This window comes from Coregonus clupeaformis, chromosome 35 (assembly GCF_020615455.1).
Source record: "Coregonus clupeaformis isolate EN_2021a chromosome 35, ASM2061545v1, whole genome shotgun sequence".
NCBI lineage: Eukaryota > Metazoa > Chordata > Actinopteri > Salmoniformes > Salmonidae > Coregonus > Coregonus clupeaformis.
The window spans coordinates 38,630,113-38,647,563 of record NC_059226.1 but is presented as its reverse complement, the minus strand read 5'-3'; the positions used below and the strand labels follow the sequence as shown (position 1 = coordinate 38,647,563).

General features: G+C 42.6%; 2 long non-coding RNA genes and 1 pseudogene across 2 annotated transcripts; all 3 read left to right on the top strand.

Moving 5' to 3' along the window:
- The first annotated feature begins 4,841 nt into the window (after positions 1-4,841).
- On the top strand, positions 4,842-7,099 carry LOC123482651. The gene is made up of 3 exons (XR_006657820.1): positions 4,842-5,383; positions 5,529-5,602; positions 7,085-7,099. It is a non-coding gene; the product is annotated as an uncharacterized LOC123482651 (long non-coding RNA).
- Positions 7,100-7,115: 16 nt separating this feature from the next.
- LOC123482578 lies at positions 7,116-9,308 on the top strand (annotated as a pseudogene).
- A 592-nt stretch (positions 9,309-9,900) lies between these two features.
- Positions 9,901-10,626, top strand: LOC123482650. The gene is made up of 2 exons (XR_006657819.1): positions 9,901-10,018; positions 10,353-10,626. It is a non-coding gene; the product is annotated as an uncharacterized LOC123482650 (long non-coding RNA).
- The last annotated feature ends 6,825 nt before the right edge of the window (positions 10,627-17,451 follow it).

Sequence of the window (17,451 nt, the reverse complement as noted above, 5' to 3'; positions counted from 1 at the left end):
CTGGTTTCCCTTCTGAACTGGCACCGCTTTATATATTTTTGATGACAGTTTATTTACATTCACCTGTATATCAGCCTAATCCAACTCAGAGTTTGAATTACTGGTAGATATAAATTAATGTCGTCATTGAGCATACTGAATTATACAATGAAGAAAAATACGCAACATGTAAAGTGTTAGTCCCATGTTTAATGAGCTGAAATAAAATATCCCAGAAATGTTCCATATGCACAAAAGGCTTATTTATCTAAAATGTTTTGCACACATTTGTTTACATCCCTGTTAGTGAGCATTTCTCCTTTGCCAAGATAATCCATCTACCTGACAGGTTCGGCACATCAAGAATCTGATTAAACAGCATGAACATTACACAGGTGCACTTTGTGCTGGGGACAACAAAAGGCCACCCTAAAATGTGTAGTTTTGTCACCCAACACAATGACACAGATGTCTCAAGTTTTGAGGGAGCGTGCAATTGGCATGCTGACTGCAGGAATGCCCACCAGAGCGGTTGCCAGAGAACTGAATGTTAATTTCTCTACCTTGAGCTACATCCCATGTCGATTTAGAGAATTTGGCAGTACGTCCAAATGGCCTCACATCCGCAGACCATGTGTATGGCATCGTATGGGTGAGCGGTTTTGTTGATGTCAACATTGTGAACAGAGTGCCCCATGGTGGCAGTGGGGGTTATTGTACGGCCAGGCATAAACTATGGACAACAAACTGTTATGTTAATTATTTAACAAACTATTTATGTGTCTCTGTGCGTCTCCCAAAAGGTTGTAAGTCTTTGGATTTAAGAAACGGACAGAGTCCCGGTCTGCATAGTCAGAGATGTTTATTCATTGAGAATTCTGCCATCACAATTTCAGAGTCCATCTTTTATACTCACATGTCATACAAAAATCCCTCCTCTCTGTAGGCGGGCTGTAGTTTTCCACTTTAAAACTGCTCTCCTGACCATCAGTACACACACACACACACACACCTTCCAAGCCTAACAGTTTCTCTCCTCCTAAATTCCTCAGTTATCTTGGTTTCTCAGTTGCCTGCAGACAGTTCTCCTTGCCCTTTGTTGTCTGGTCTAACTCTTGCTCACATTGCTAAATAGTAGCACAATGTCATAGTCTTAACTGGTCCTACACTCACACATTACCAGGTAGTAGATTCTAACACATCTCACACAGTTTCAGAGTATAATAATTAGTCACTACTAAGAAAGTACTAATCATACTTAAAACAATAACATTTCACAACTATATTTAAGGGTGGAACATTTAGTCATTATTTTTAACCTGTATATATTCTAATTTCTATATCACAAACATAATAGCATTTTATCGATGGAGATACCGTGACGAGAACCTTAATGCCCATTGTCACGGATGCCGCCGAGGCTGCTCCTCCTCCTTGTTCGGGCAGGCTTCGGCGTTCGTCGTCCCCGGAGTACTAGCTACTGCCGATCGATGTTTCGGTGTTTGTCTTGTGTTGTCTAGTTTGTACACCTGTTTCTTATTCTGTATTGATTATGTAACATATAAGTTCCCTTGTTTTATGTTTGCCTTTGTGTGTTATTGTCCTTGTGTTTTGTTCGTATGTTCGGTATTGCTAAGCTCGTACTTTACGCACTCCGCGTGTTACTCCTGTTGTGTTTGGAGGCTTTTGTTTGGACGTAAAGTAGTCATTCCTGATCCTCTGTGTCCTGCGCCAGACTTCACCGCATCACACATCACATCATTTCTGACACCCATTGTCGTGCCATTCATCTGCCGCCATCACCTCATGTTTCAGCATGATAATGCACAGTCCCATGTCGCAAGGATTTGTACACAAGTCCTGGAAACTGAAAATATCCCAGTTCTTCCATGGCCTGCATAATTACCAGACATGTCACCCATTGAGTATGTTTGGGATGCTCTGGATCAACGTGTAACGACAGCGTGTTCCAGTTCCAGTTTTTTTAAGGTATCTGTGACCAACAGATGCATATCTGTATTCACAGTCGTGTGAAGTCCATAGATTAAGGCCTAATGCATTTATTTCATTTGACTTTTCCTTATATGAAATGTGACTCAGTAAAATCTTTGAAATTGTTGCACGTTGTGTTTATGTTTTTGTTCAGTATAGAAGATAAGATTGTTAGCAGACTTTTGCTGTTAACTAAAAAGAGTAATGGGCCAAATATATACTTTACCATACTGTAAACAACAAGCAGAACAGAACCATTCATAATGCAGGTCAATGCATCCTATAACAGATAATTGTATTATTATGATAAATAACTGTTCTCCTCAACATGTCACTGTGATACTAGTCATTTATTTACTGTACTTCTCCTTTAATCTTAAATATTTTACTTCTATGCAAATAAAATCACTTCTCTGTATATAAAGAGGAGTCTACTCTCTTTCACTCACTTGGAGTAAATAAGTATTGGTCCTACCAGTTCAGCTTTCTCACAAACTATGTTCCCCTGCATCTGTGGTGCTGGTGCTGCTGGCAGCTGCCTCCTGTGAGTTCCTTTGAGGGATTAGATTTGTGTTTGAACACAAAACAGAAGATTCTATGTTTTTTTAAGTATTACAATAATATAATCAAACTGTATATTTAATTAGCCTCCCCAGGTGTGTGCGGTATTGTTGACCCAGAACTCACCCAGCCAAGCTCAATGGTTGTAAAACCTGGAGAGTCTTTGAGCATCACCTGTAAGGTCTCTGGGGTATTCTATCAGTGATGATAGCTATACCACAGACTGGATTAGATATCCTGTAGGTAAAGCTATGGAATGGATCGTTGACTCAGATGGAAACTCCAAGGATTCTTTAAAAAGCAGGTTAAGCATCTCCAAAGATGGTTCCAACAACATAGTCATTTTAGAAGGGCAGAGAAGTCAAACTGAAGACACAACTGTCTATTACTGTGTCAGATATAATTACACACAGTGGTGTGAAGCAAAAACATGACCTGTACAAAAACAACAAAAATGTCTATTGGAGGGAAACCATCGTTCCCTAAGGACAACATAGTTCATATTGTCACAGTCAAAATTGACACTTCCTGGGAATGTGAGATAAACTGTCTAAAAAGCTTTACACATAATTAATACATGTATCTGCAGTCATATTCAAACCATGAATAACAGACTTGTACATGTAAGTTCAAAACGGTTTAATGTTTATAAGCAGGTTATAAGCAGGTTTTTCTTATAAAGTGATACTATGTGTTTTCTTCGTTATTTTAGTGATAGAAATAATGAACATCCAAATGCACCAAAGGGGCTGGAGTGCCTAGTATTAAACAGAAAGGTTAAACCATTCATTCATAATGATACTGACTAAATAACAACTATTAAAGGTTAAACCATTCATAATGATGCTGACTAAATAACAACTATTAAAGGTTAAACCATTCATAATGATGCTGACTAAATAACTATTAAAGGTTAAACCATTCATAATGATGCTGAATAAATAACAACTATTAAATCTTAAACCATTCATGATGACGCTGACTAAATAACAACTATTAATGGTTAAACCATTCATAACGATGCTGACAAAATAACAACTATTATAGGTTAAACCATTCATGATGATGCTGACTAAATAACAACTATTAAAGGTTGAACCATTCATAATAATGCTGACTAAATAACAACTATTAAAGGTTAAACCATTCGTAATTATGCTGACGAAATTACAACTATTAAATGTTAAACCGATCATAATGATGCTGACTAAATAACAACTATTAAATGTTAAACCATTCATAATGATGCTGACTAAATAACAACTATTAAATCTTAAACCATTCATGATGACGCTCGACTAAATAACAACTATTAATGGTTAAACCATTCATAACGATGCTGACAAAATAACAACTATTATAGGTTAAACCATTCATGATGATGCTGACTAAATAACAACTATTAAAGGTTGAACCATTCATAATAATGCTGACTAAATAACAACTATTAAAGGTTAAACCATTCGTAATTATGCTGACGTAAATTACAACTATTAAATGTAAACAGTTCATAATGATGACGAATAAATATCAATTATTAAAGGTTAAACCATTCATAATGATAATGACTAAATAACAACTATTAATGGTTAAACATTCATAATGATGCTGACTGAATAACAACTATTAATGGTTAAACCATTCATAATGATGCTGACTAAATAACAACTATTAAAGGTTAAACCGTTCATAATGATGCTGACTAAATTACAACTATTAAATGTTAAACCGATCATAATGATGCTGACTAAATAACAACTATTAAATGTTAAACCATTCATAATGATGCTGACTAAATAACAACTATTAAAGGTTAAATCATTCATATTGATGCTGACTTTGTAACAAATATTAATAAAGGTTAAACCATTCATACAAATTTTGACTAAATTATTTTGAGTGAGTTGAAAATTAAAATATTATAAAGCTCATTAATAAAAAGTCTCATAGATGTTTATAACAGTTGTAAAGCACTGTACCTGCAGGATTTAGGTAAAATGTTATAATTTTAAGGAATACTTAAATCATGTTATAATATATTTTAAAATATTCAAAAATATTTGAAGAAATAATAGATATGTGTGTTATTACCTATCCACAACCATCTGAATGTGTTGCTATCCTCATAGAGCAGGTGTGTGGTACTAGTGGGGAGGTTTTTGTTATGGTGTGTATCACTGTGACTATACGGGGGCCACAGTGATATTACGCCGTACAAAAAACCCCTTTGCTCCTGTATGGACACATCAACACTGAACAGGTCAAATAAACACCCCCACGACAATGGTACCAATGTAAACCTAATGAAACCTCACCATAAACATGATTTGGCCATAGCCATGATATTGGATTTTGTACTGTGACATAAATCCATACATTTGCAAACAACTGTCACAAACTGACAATGGATACACCTTTAGTCACAAACAATAATAACAAACATTGAAGATTAATCCACCAACTCATAGAGAATATAATACTGTAAGAATCTGTAGTAATGCTACAATGTATAGTTTTAGCCATGGTTTTATGTTTCTTATACCTGACTGAGAGCAGACAGAGTCATATGGAATCCCTATGGAGATGTGAAGGAGGTGTTTTTGTGCTGGTGTATATCACTGTGATATGGGGTGGGGTACACAGTGAAATGAGGCTGTACAAACACCTCAGAGACAGAACTTGCATTATATCTGCCTGAGGATAGGGAAAATGGGGAGAAACCATACAATATTCTTCAAATGATCGTCTGATATTGATACAACCCCATTGTAAATTGTTTTAAATTTTTTAAAGTATGTTTTGATGGAGTAAGTGATGTCATGACATGGACCTGAGCATCAGTTTTTAAAAGGTATACAAAACTGAATTCACAACGTATGTCCTTAAGAAATCAGGTGTATAATAATATTACGATATTGCGTTATATCTTCATGTCTGTTGGATTCAGTGTCATGACTTTAAAAGCTGCCTATTGAGGTGCAGGGTTTTTTGTACAGGCAGTGAATGGAGACATAGCACTGTGATGCTTTTGACTACTGGGGTAAAGGGACACAAGTCACCGTCTCAACAGGTAAGCAAACTTACATTTATTACTTCCATCAAATGTTACATTTTCCCATTCTATTTTCTGTGTAGAAATAACATATGTTGTCTTGTGCGTTTTTCAGATGCAAAACGTCATTGAATAGACCTGTTCATAGTCCACTAAAGAAATGGTTTACTTATTTCCTTGAAAGTCAAATAGTTCCTCAATTTCTAGGTTCTGCTGTTGTAGAATAATGCAGAAGTTTGTTTCTAAAGTCTTATAAATAGAAAACCCTTCGTTCCTTAGAAAAAAATGACAGTCTAAGAGAAAATGATCCATATTGTGGAAATATATTGTTGACCAAGTGTGACTATGTTAGAATGTAGTATCTATTTAGATTTTTTTTTACAAACCAAATTACTTTGGTTTAGTGATGAAGTTATCAAGATTAGTTGAAACCAATTGCTGTAAAGAGGGTAGTTTTTGTATTGCTTGGCATACGCCCTTGTCACACTGTGTTCAGCTACTTTGACTATTGGGGGAAAGGGACAATGGTCACAGTATCATCAGGTAAGCCATTGTTTTGTGTCTTTTTTTACGCAGTTAAATTGCTATAGTTTGTAGATAAATCATTGTTTTATGGAGGAAAGTTAAAATTATGACTTGGATATTGTTATTAGCGTAGTACACCTAGGTAGGGCAGTATTGTTTGTTCATCTCCTCACATACTTCTTTCACTGTTTGTGATTGGTGTTTAATTGGTTAATTATGTAGGCTTTGCTTTAAGTCGAAAATGACCCTATGAAAATGAAAATGTAGAGTCAAACACATAAACCAAATGAAGGGTATGATAATATGAGCAGAGTTCATCTTAGCCCATATTGAATTGAGTGTTAATTGGCATCACCTTAATCCATATAAATCATTTAATTAAAATGATTTCAATTAATTGGTATTAGAGGAACAGCATGTTTTATTTTATGGTTGTTTTCACTGGTAAATGTGTCTGCAATTGAATGAGTTAATGTGTACTTAATTGTGCCTTCCTGTATTGTACCTTTTCAAAAAAGTTTTTTCTATTCTACTGAGCCAGTTACTTAATGTTTGTATTCTTATCTTTTATTATTTCTTATTGTTGTTGCATTGTTGAGAAGGAACCTGCAAGTAAGCATTACATTAGACGGTGCACACGATGTGTATCCTGTACATACGACTAATAAAATATTAAACTTAGTGGTAGTTATATCTCAAAAGAATACAAGACAACCAACTACATAGAACTAAATGGTGCCTTATAGTGCAAGATTAAATGAACATGTAGTTCTTAGGTTATAACTGTGTAATGACCATTTTACCACGGTAATTCCTAGTAGTTACCTGGTCATTTCTGTACATTCAAATAAAGTGTTACATTTCTTTCTTTCTTTCTTTCTTTCTTTCTTTCTTTCTTTCTTTCTTTCTCTCTTTCTTTCTTTCTTTCTTTCTTTCTTTCTTTCTTTCTTTCTTTCTTTTCTTTCTTTCTTGCAGCAACCATAGCCCCCCTACTCTGCTCACTCTTATGAACTGTGGAACCCCTACTAACAACGTCTACAGCATCGGTTGTGTCGCTACCGGGTTTTCTCCTTCCTCACTCACCTTCAAATGGACAGACGCCAGCGGAGTGCGCTGACGGACTTCATCCAGTACCCGGCGGTCCAGAGCGGGAAACCTACACAGGAGTCAGTCAGCTCCGCGTGGATAAGAATGTCTGGAAAACCTCAACGACTTTCATGTTCCGTGGAACATCCTGGAGGTGAAAAGACAGCAGACATCAAAAAACCCAGGTAAGATGTGGTCATTATATTATATTGAAGTTGGCTCTATTTTTCTAAAGATTGCATTTGAATGTTTGTGATGTAAACTGTTAATGTTTAGAAAACCTGCTATAGAATGATTATTGGTTTTTACCCTGGATTTCTTTGAAAATATCAGTATTATTTCAATAAGGGGTTAAACTAACATGTGCCCATTTCTTTTTACCTCCCACCTCTCAGTCTTACTTCCAACAGTGTCTTTGCTGTCGGCGCCCATTGGAACCACCCAGTACCTGATGTGTATGATTGAACATTTCGCCACAACGAACGTCACTGTCACCTGGAAGAAGAATGACAAGGAGGTGGAGGGCCCGACCCCTACTGTAGGCCAACAGCAGTCAGGCCTCTTCTCAGCCAGCAGTCTGCTGAAGGTCATCAACACTGACTGGAACAACAAGGTCCAGTACAGCTGTGTGGTGCAGGACCAGGAACAAAAAATCACCAAGACGATCTCCAAAACAGGTCTGTACATAGGAGTAGACTGTACTACAATTGATGTCATGCACACACACAGGATCTCTATTATTTAGTGTAGTTCCTCATCAGTAACATTAACATGGCATGCTTTTCCCACTGCTTCCCCCCCTTTCAGAACCACTGACGGTGACTCTGAACCCACCGAGTGTGAAAAGTTTTTCTTGGACAACCAAGCAATGCTGGACTGTGTCATCACTGGTACAGACAAGGACACAGTGTCTGGTACCACTATCACCTGGCAGGTCAACGGACAGGCCACGACGAATGGCATCCATCTGAAACCTATTGAATCAAAGGGCAACCTGAACAGCAGGGTCAGCACTCTGACCATAGACCAGCCGAAGTGGACCAATGTGAACAAAGTCCAGTGTTCTGTCATGAAGAGCGGTGAAGTCACACCGGTCATTCAGGACCTCAGCTTCACCAAAGGATGTAGGTCACTGAGACATCTCAATGTGGTTGTGATAAGTGGTCACATGCTCCAGGTTCTGGAGTGGAAGCCACAGGATGTGCAGACTTTTGCTCCAGCCCAGCGCTAACACACCTGAGTCAGCAAATCAACTAATCATTAACTAATCATCACCTTTGCTTAGTTGAATCCGTGTGTTAGTGCTGGGCTAGAACAGAAACCTGCACACCCCTGTGGTGCTCCAGAACTAGGGTTAAGGACCACTAGGTTGGATTTTAAACTGATATTCACATACTGCTTTTCATATGTGCCTACACGTACATGAGTGTAACGTTTTTCCTTAAAATCAATCCTCTTGCAGGTCGAGCCCCCTTCAGTGTCCGGCCCACCTTCTCCCCGGAGGAAGACACGAAGGAGGAGGGGGAAGTGACTCTGGTGTGCCTGGTGGTCAGCCCGTCTCTCTGTGACGTCTACATCATGTGGAAGGTGGGCAGCGGCAGTACCAGGAGGGGGTCACCAGCCGTCCTCAGAAAACCCCGAAAGGCAACGACTCTGTTACCAGCGTCTTCACCACCACCAAGAATGAGTGGCAGACAAACGTGCATTTCAAATGCGCCGTCAAGTATGCCGGCTCGGAGAACAACACCGCACCTAAGGAGAGGAGTGTGTCGAAGTCCATGGGTAACTCATGTGAAGACAAGTGATTTTAATCTGTGTGTGTTGTGTCGTTGTGTCTCCTTATTGACTCCTCTGTGGGTCAGAATAGCCAATTACTAGGTGTGTCCACTGTTGTCATCTTTGTTGTCCTTGTTGAGTTAAAGTTAACATGTTAGTGTTGTCATTGTTTTGTTGACTGTAGACATGTATATTGTTTAATGTGATATTGTCCAGTCTATTGTGTTGTAAGATGTCAGTCCTATTGCACAGTCTTGTGTTGCCATTGTTGTCCTTTGTCATTGTTCAATGTGCCTTCCTAATGTGGAGGCTGGCTAATAAACAATATCGCATATGAGATCACATGGTTCCGTGTTCCTATATCAATTACTTCAAGTCTTAGAAAATATACTGGTCTATTGTACATATAAAAACAGAATGAAGACAATTGTTTTGGCATGAAAAGACACAACAGTACTGAATAGCCTACATAGTAGTACTGTGCTTCCAGTAAGGTGGTCATGGATGTACTATTTAGTGTATAGGTGTAGTTTGACATAAATGTGAGTGGATGTGCATGTTAACATTAGGCCAAGATAGAAGTCTGCACAGCTCAGTTTCATGTGTTCTTTGTGTGTTGATGTGTGTGTCTGTGTGTGTCCACATAATTTGAACTCATGTAGCTGTATTTGTTAGAATATGATAAAGACTAATACAGGTGTACAATATACATACACACATGAACACACACACGCAAACACGCAGACACACATGAACACACACACACACATACGCAGATACACATGAACACGCAAACACACGCAAACACGCAGACACACATGAACACACACACACACGCAGACACAAGCGTATGTCCGTTCCTCACCACCTGTCTCTCTCCCTGTTCTCAGAGAACATCCTACTGACTGAGCCTGAGGCGGGAGCTTCGCTCTGAGCTGCACGGACAACGATGAGGATGAGTTCAGCAGCCTTTGGTCCACCACCTCCTCCTTCATCATCCTCTTCCTTCTTTCCCTCACGTACAGCACAGTGCTCAGCCTGGTCAAGGTACTGACACCGCTTATTTCATGTGATTGTAGACTTCTGATGAAGGCCATTGGCAGCTGAAACGTCACGATTTTAAATGAGGTATCAAGTGTTTAATTGAACACAAGCATTTCGCTACACCCTTAATAACATCTGCTAAATATGTGTATGTGACCAATAACATTTTATTTTATTTTATTTGATTGTGAGCGAGGGTTGCTCCTTTCTCTTCCAAATATGATGATATACACGGAGGAGAGGTGAGAAACTCTTTGTGGGCTAAAGGTAACCTGCGTTTTTCCACTTCGCTGTCTGTTTATTGTAATAACCTGTGTCTGTCTCTGCCTCTTTTCAGATGAAGCGGTGAAGAACACATGATGGACTGCAGAGATAGATGTGTCTAGATTAGAAAGGAAATGGTCTAGAATGGTTATGGCATAGTGTTCTTTAGTAATAATGTTATGTATATATCCAATACGTTATTGATTATGATTGATTAGTATTGTTGTTCTCAATATTATACAAGCATTGTGGTGATATGTTATTTTTCATTCATTGATTTATATTGTATCCTGTGTATCCTGTGATGTTTGTGTGTCCTTTTTCACTTTAATAAAGTCTAACTTTTAGTTGTTGTGTTTTACCGAGACATCGACTGGATTGTAATTGAAGGACACATCCTATATCCAAAGACATTACTGATTTGAGTGTTTCTGCTTGGCAGAGTTATCTATGGAGCCAATTTACGGCTGTAGTCCCTCCCAGGACAGATGAAAACAACGTTGGGCTATATCTGTAATACTCAACTAAAACTTCAACATTCTGTTATCAGTTGATCTGAGGTGGTTTCTTGGTTCTCTAACTTGTCTAATAATAGTGTCGTGCAAAAGCAGCTTCCTCTCTCTCTATCCCCTTGATACCACACCTGTGGAACTGAAACTGTCCAGCAACTGCCAGGAACACAAATATACTTATTTGAAAGAAGAGAAACACTGCTTGTATGAAAGCAACGCATGCACGCACACACACACACAAGCACACACCCATATACAGTACATCAATATATATATAAACAAAACCTAAAGTATTTTTGTGCTTTGATTTTCCTATGTATGTCGTATGGTCGTGTGAACTTGGGTGTGTCGCTTTGTATTTCTATAATTGGGCTACCACGCACACAATATATTTTTCCACTATTTCCAATAGGTTGGAATTAGTTTATGTCATAAAAGTCATTAATTTCGTTCAAACGTAGGTTTCTTTTCTAAGTTGTTGATTACTTGGTAACTTAGATCAGTGGTTCCCAACCGATGTGCCGCCACACACTGGTGTGAGTTGAGGAACTCTCAGCTATGCTTAGAAACTTGGATCACTCATGAAATGAATCCACATTAAATTTTGACTTGAGAGCACTAGTGACGGTCAGATAATACATTAAATGACACATGGTTACATCTGTATCGTTGTTTCAAGTCCAGTGCCCTCAGGCTGTTGAGGGGCAACCAACAAGGGCAAAGTCTGTGAAAACCATTTAAGCACACGAAAGTATGATTATGTTTAGCCAGAGTATTGTATTTCTATATGGCTCTGGGCTTAGCTATAGCACAGCATCTGCCGTATAAACAAATGGAGCATGGCTTTGTGTCCGTGGTTGTGCCTTTACAATGCGGAAAACAGCTTGTCTCCAGCTCAAACCATTCAAAAGTAAAGACCTATTTTACTGGAGCTAAAAATATATATTTCTGGAGCAGATTTGTGGGACGCTCTTCACCCTAAAAGTTTAAGCCTTTGGGGGAGGGGGGATGTCAAGGCCGGGCGTAGGTGTGGTGTGGAATCAATTGCAGGATGCAGATGCAAGTCCAAAAACACTTTAATAAAGTCCACAGAAACAACGGCTATAAACAGAGCCGGTTGAACAAGGGAAAAATAAACGCACTCAGCGTAAAAGTACAGCAAACGCACAACGTGCGGACTCTCTAATAACATAGAGCACAAACTGACTGGCAACACCTGCTGACATAGAACAACTACACACAACCACAAGACAGAAACAACGAGAACTTAAAGGACACATAATCAAGACGAAATTAGCAACAGGTGTAACAAATCAGACCAAACCAAACACACACAGACACAACGAACGGTGGCAGCTAGTACTCCGGGGACGACGACCGCCGAAGCCTGCCCGAACAAGGAGAAGGAGCAGCCTCGGCCGAAACCGTGACAGTACCCCCCCCTTGACGCGCGGCCCCAGCCGTGCGTCGACCCAGGCCTCGGGGACGACCAGGAGGACGCGGAGCAGGGGCGCGTGGGATGACCACGCGATGGAACTCAGTCAGAAGAGACGGGTCTAAGATATCTCTCCTCGGCACCCAGCACCGCTCCTCTGGACCGTATCCTCCCACTCCACGAGATATTGAGACCCCCATCCGGCGTCTCGAATCCAGGATGGACCGAACTGTGTACGCCAGAGCCCCTCGATGTCCAGCGGGGCGGAGGAGTCTCTGCTATCTCACACTCCTGGAGTGGACCAGCTACCACCGGCCTGAGGAGAGACACATGGAACGAGGGGTTAATATTCTTATACTCAATAGGAAGTTGTAATCTGTAACACACCTCGTTCAACCTCCTCAGGACTTTAAAAGGCCCCACAAACCGTCGACCCAGCTTCCGGCAGGGCAGGCGGAGGGGCAGGTTTCTGGTCGAGAGCCAGACTCGATCTCCCGGTGCGTACACCGGTCCCTCACTGCGGTGGAGATCGGCGCTCGCCTTTGTGTCGACGGATGGCCCGCTGCAGATGTACGTGAGCAGCGTTCCACGTCTCCTCCGAGCGCCGCACCCACTCATCCACCGCAGGGGACTCGATCTGGCTCTCATGCCAAGGTGCCAGAACCGGCTGGTACTCTAACACACACTGGAAAGGGGTTAGTTTAGTGGAGGAGTGGCGGAGAGAGTTCTGTGCCATCTCGGCCCAGGGAACATATCTCGCCCACTCCTCCGGCCGGCCCTGGCAATACGACCTCAGAAACCTACCCACATCCTGGTTTACTCGTTCAACCTGCCCATTGCTCTCCGGGTGGTACCCGAGGTAAGGCTCACCGAGACCCCCAAGCGCTCCATGAACGCTCTCCAGACTCGAGAGGTAAACTGGGGGCCTCGATCAGACACTATATCCTCGGGTACCCCGTAATGCCGGAAGACGTGAGTGAATAGTGCCTCAGCGGTCTGTAGGGCAGTGGGAAGACCCGGCATGGGAAGGAGACGACAGGCCTTCGAGAACCGATCCACAACGACCAGGATGGTGGTATTTCCCTGGGAGAGGGGAAGATCAGTAACGAAATCCACCGAGAGGTGAGACCAGGGTCGTTGTGGAACGGGCAGGGGTTGTAACTTACCCCTGGGCAAATGTCTGGGTGCCTTACACTGGGCACATACCGAACAGGAGGAAACATAAACCCTCACATCCCTGGCTAACGTTGGCCACCAGTACTTAGTGCTAAGGCAGTGCACCGTCCGGCCAATCCCTGGATGTCCAGAGGAGGGTGACGTGTGAGCCCAATATATAAGTTGATCCCGAACCTCGAACGGCACGTACGTCCGACCCACAGGACACTGTGGAGGGCTAGGATCTGTACGCAACGCCCGCTCGATTTCGGAATCGACCTCCCACACCACCGGTGCCACCAGGCAAGACGGCGGGAGTATGGGCATGGGCTCAACGGACCTCTCCTCCGTGTCATACCGCGCGGACAGAGCATCTGCCTTACCATTCTGGGACCCAGGGATGTACGTGATCTTAAAAACGAACCGGGCCAGAAACATATTCCACCTAGCCTGGCGAGGGTTCAGTCTCCTAGCTGCCCGGATGTACTCCAGGTTTCGGTGGTCTGTCAAAATGAGGAAAGGGTGTTGAGCCCCCTCTAGCCAATGCCTCCACACCTTTAGGGCCTGGACCACGGCTAGCAGCTCCTGTCCCCCACGTCATAATTTCGCCCCGCCGGACTGAGCTTTTTAGAGTAAAAGCACAGGGGCGGAGTTTCAGGGGCGTGCCAGATCGGTGCAGAGCACGGCCCCTATATCGGCTTCAGACGCGTCTACCTCGACCTGGAATGGGAGTGCGGGATCCGGATGCGCCAACACCGGCGCCGAGGTAAACAGGTCCTTCAGTCTCCCAAAAGCCCTATCTGCCTCAGCAGACCACTGCAAGCGCACCGGACCTCCCCTTTAGTAGAGACGTATGGGAGCTGCCACCTGTCCAAAACCCCCGGATGACCCTCATCGTCCCCATCCTAAGTGGAGCTGTGACCTCCTAATCAACCCCGATCCCAACGGACGGCTATCTAAAGCATGTACAGGGAAGGGACTACTGACTGGAAGGAGGGGAATCCCTAACTCAGCACAAAATCGCCGATCTATAAAATTCCCAGCTGCGCCTGAATCTACTAGCGCCTTATGCTGGGAATGAGGTGCAACCTGTGGGAAGCAAACAGGTATGGTTAGGTGATCAACAGAGAGCTCTGGGTAAGTGGGGCGCCTACTCACCTGGAGGGACTCCCCAGAGCGTGGCCTGCCATCTCTCCCCCTAGGAGACCCCCCCCAGCACCTGGCCGCAGTGTGTCCTCCACGGCCACAGTAGGTACAGGGGTTGGTTCCCCTGGGGCTCCTTCTCCTCTCCTCTCTAGCGCCAGCACCCCGAGCTCCATAGGTCTAGGCTCGGAGGTGCTGGAGGGTGGAATGGACGACCCCCACTCAGGACGTCCGCGGGTGGCCAACAGGGTGTCGAGGCGAATGGCCATGTCAACTAACTGGTCAAACGTGAGGGTGGTGTCCCTGCAGGCCAACTCACGACGGACGTCCTCCCGTAGGCTGCAGCGAAGTGGTCTATGAGGGCCCGCTCATTCCACCCTGCGTCTGCCGCTAGAGTCCGGAACTCCAGTGCAAAATCCTGCGCGCTCCTCTTCCCCTGTCGGAGGTAGAATAGACGCTTCTCCCGCCGCCTTCCCTCAGGTGGATGGTCGAATACAGCCCTGAAGCGACGGGAGAACTCCGCATAGGTGATCGTCGCGGGATCTATTCTCCTCCATTCGGCGTTGGCCCACTCCAACGCCTTGCCGGTGAGACAGGAGATGAGGGCGGAAACGCTCTCGTGTCCCGAGGGCACCGGGTGTACGGTGGCGAGGTAGAGTTCTACTTGTAGGAGGAAACCTTGACACCCGGCAGCGGTACCATCATACGCCCTCGGGAGCGAGAGCCGAATCCCACTGGGTTCCGGAGCGTGGACTAAGGGACTGACCAGTGCTGGTGGTACTGTGGGAGGAGGCGTGGGTGCCCAACTGGTCTCCAGGCGATGCAGAGTATTCATTACTCCTTGTAATGCGTTGGTGATCTGGGCTATCCTGTCATCCTGTCCGCGGACGCGCTCCTCCCATGACTCGGTCGCTGCTGCTGCTCCTGCTGATTCCATGAATGGTGTGTAGTTCTGTCAAGGCCAGGCGTAGGTGTGGTGTGGAATCAATTGCAGGATGCAGATGCAAGTCCAAAAACACTTTAATAAAGTCCACAGAAACAACGGCTATAAACAGAGCCGGTTGAACAAGGGAAAAATAAACGCACTCAGCGTAAAAGTACAGCAAACGCACAACGTGCGGACTCTCTAATAACATAGAGCACAAACTGACTGGCAACACCTGCTGACATAGAACAACTACACACAACCACAAGACAGAAACAACGAGAACTTAAAGGACACATAATCAAGACGAAATTAGCAACAGGTGTAACAAATCAGACCAAACCAAACACACACAGACACAACGAACGGTGGCAGCTAGTACTCCGGGGACGACGACCGCCGAAGCCTGCCCGAACAAGGAGAAGGAGCAGCCTCGGCCGAAACCGTGACAGGGGAATTGTTTTAAGATGGTCATAACATGGATCATTTATCTATTTGATTTGGAATTTGAGGACCCCTTCTGGTATCAACAAAAATAAATAAACAAATTACTGTATTTCATAAAATAGTAAATTTGGCCTTTATAAACATTTATAAATGGCAAAACAGACAAATCTATTAAAAGTAATACGGTTTTTAACTGTCTATCCTATATCTAAAGATATGAGAAAGCTCAGGATATTTTATTTACAAACCGGTACCGGGTTTATGATACCTCTGGGGGTTGTAGGACAAAACAGAGAACACCATTGTGTTTGTGAGAGTCTCATCCTGTTGGCCAATCCATTCAGACACTACAGATTTTAATGACAAGACCGATTTTCGAGATGTCCCCTGGTCTGGAAAACTGCACTGTAGCTCTGCCACTTCCCACCTCAGATGCCGAAGGCATCTCATACACAAAACAGATATATCCCTAGCTTAAACTGACTGATTTTGATTTTTAATGTTTTATCCCAATGTTATATCCCATCACGGTTGTGAACCACTGACTTAGATACAGGTCACTTTTTATATGTGTAAATGCTACTGGAGACTAACAGGCTGCCAGGCATCAGAGCTGCTATCCACAGCAACTCTTGTATTCAGTGCATGAGGCTACTTCTGCTAACAATTACAGGGAGCTTCAGGACAGCAGCTCTTGTAAACCAGTTAAACACTATCATCTATTGGAGGTCTGTGAAGTCACACCATGAAGGAAGTATTTTTTACTGTAATAAGAGACTGGCCCTCATCTCTGCCATATATAATACAGTAAGTATTATTAAGAGAGAATAATGTTGAATAGTGCTGGAGATTAAATCAAATCAAAGTTTATTGATCATGTATAGGATTTGCAGGTGTTACGGCAACTTTGATTTGATCTCTAGTGCTATTCAAAATAATTATTTTTGGATATGGAATCAAATGATGGAAAATATGGAAAAGGTCTATCCTATGCAGCATTTGGTAATAAATAGTAAGTCTATTCAGTGATAGGTGTAGAACCTACAGGAGATAAGTTGAATAGCCCAGTGCTAGCTGTGGCCAACCTCCAGAGGGAGAGCTATGCTAACTTACTTCCCTTCCCCTCTGTGTATAAAGCAGCATGTTGCCAACTCATCACTCAACTCATACAATAGTTATTAGAGTTATATGACATTTCAGAAACCAGAATGATTTTGAACAGCTGTGGTTTTGTTATTTTCACACTAGCATGCATATAGGGTGAGTATGAAGCCAGTACATTTTCACCAGAAAAGTTACATTTGTTGAATTAATAATTTATTGAATGACCTTCGTGATGTTTGCAGGAGTTTGCTGTGATGACATGGATCTGTCACCTTCTCAGGTGAAAATACCTGGAGACACTGTTAAATTGTCCTGTAAAATCTCTGGGTTTGATATGACAAGCTACTACATGAACTGGATAAGGCAGAAACCATGCAAAGCTCTGGAGTGGATTGGGAGAGTTGACTCTGGTTCAACAGATGCTCCAGACTACTCAGACTCCCTGAAAGGC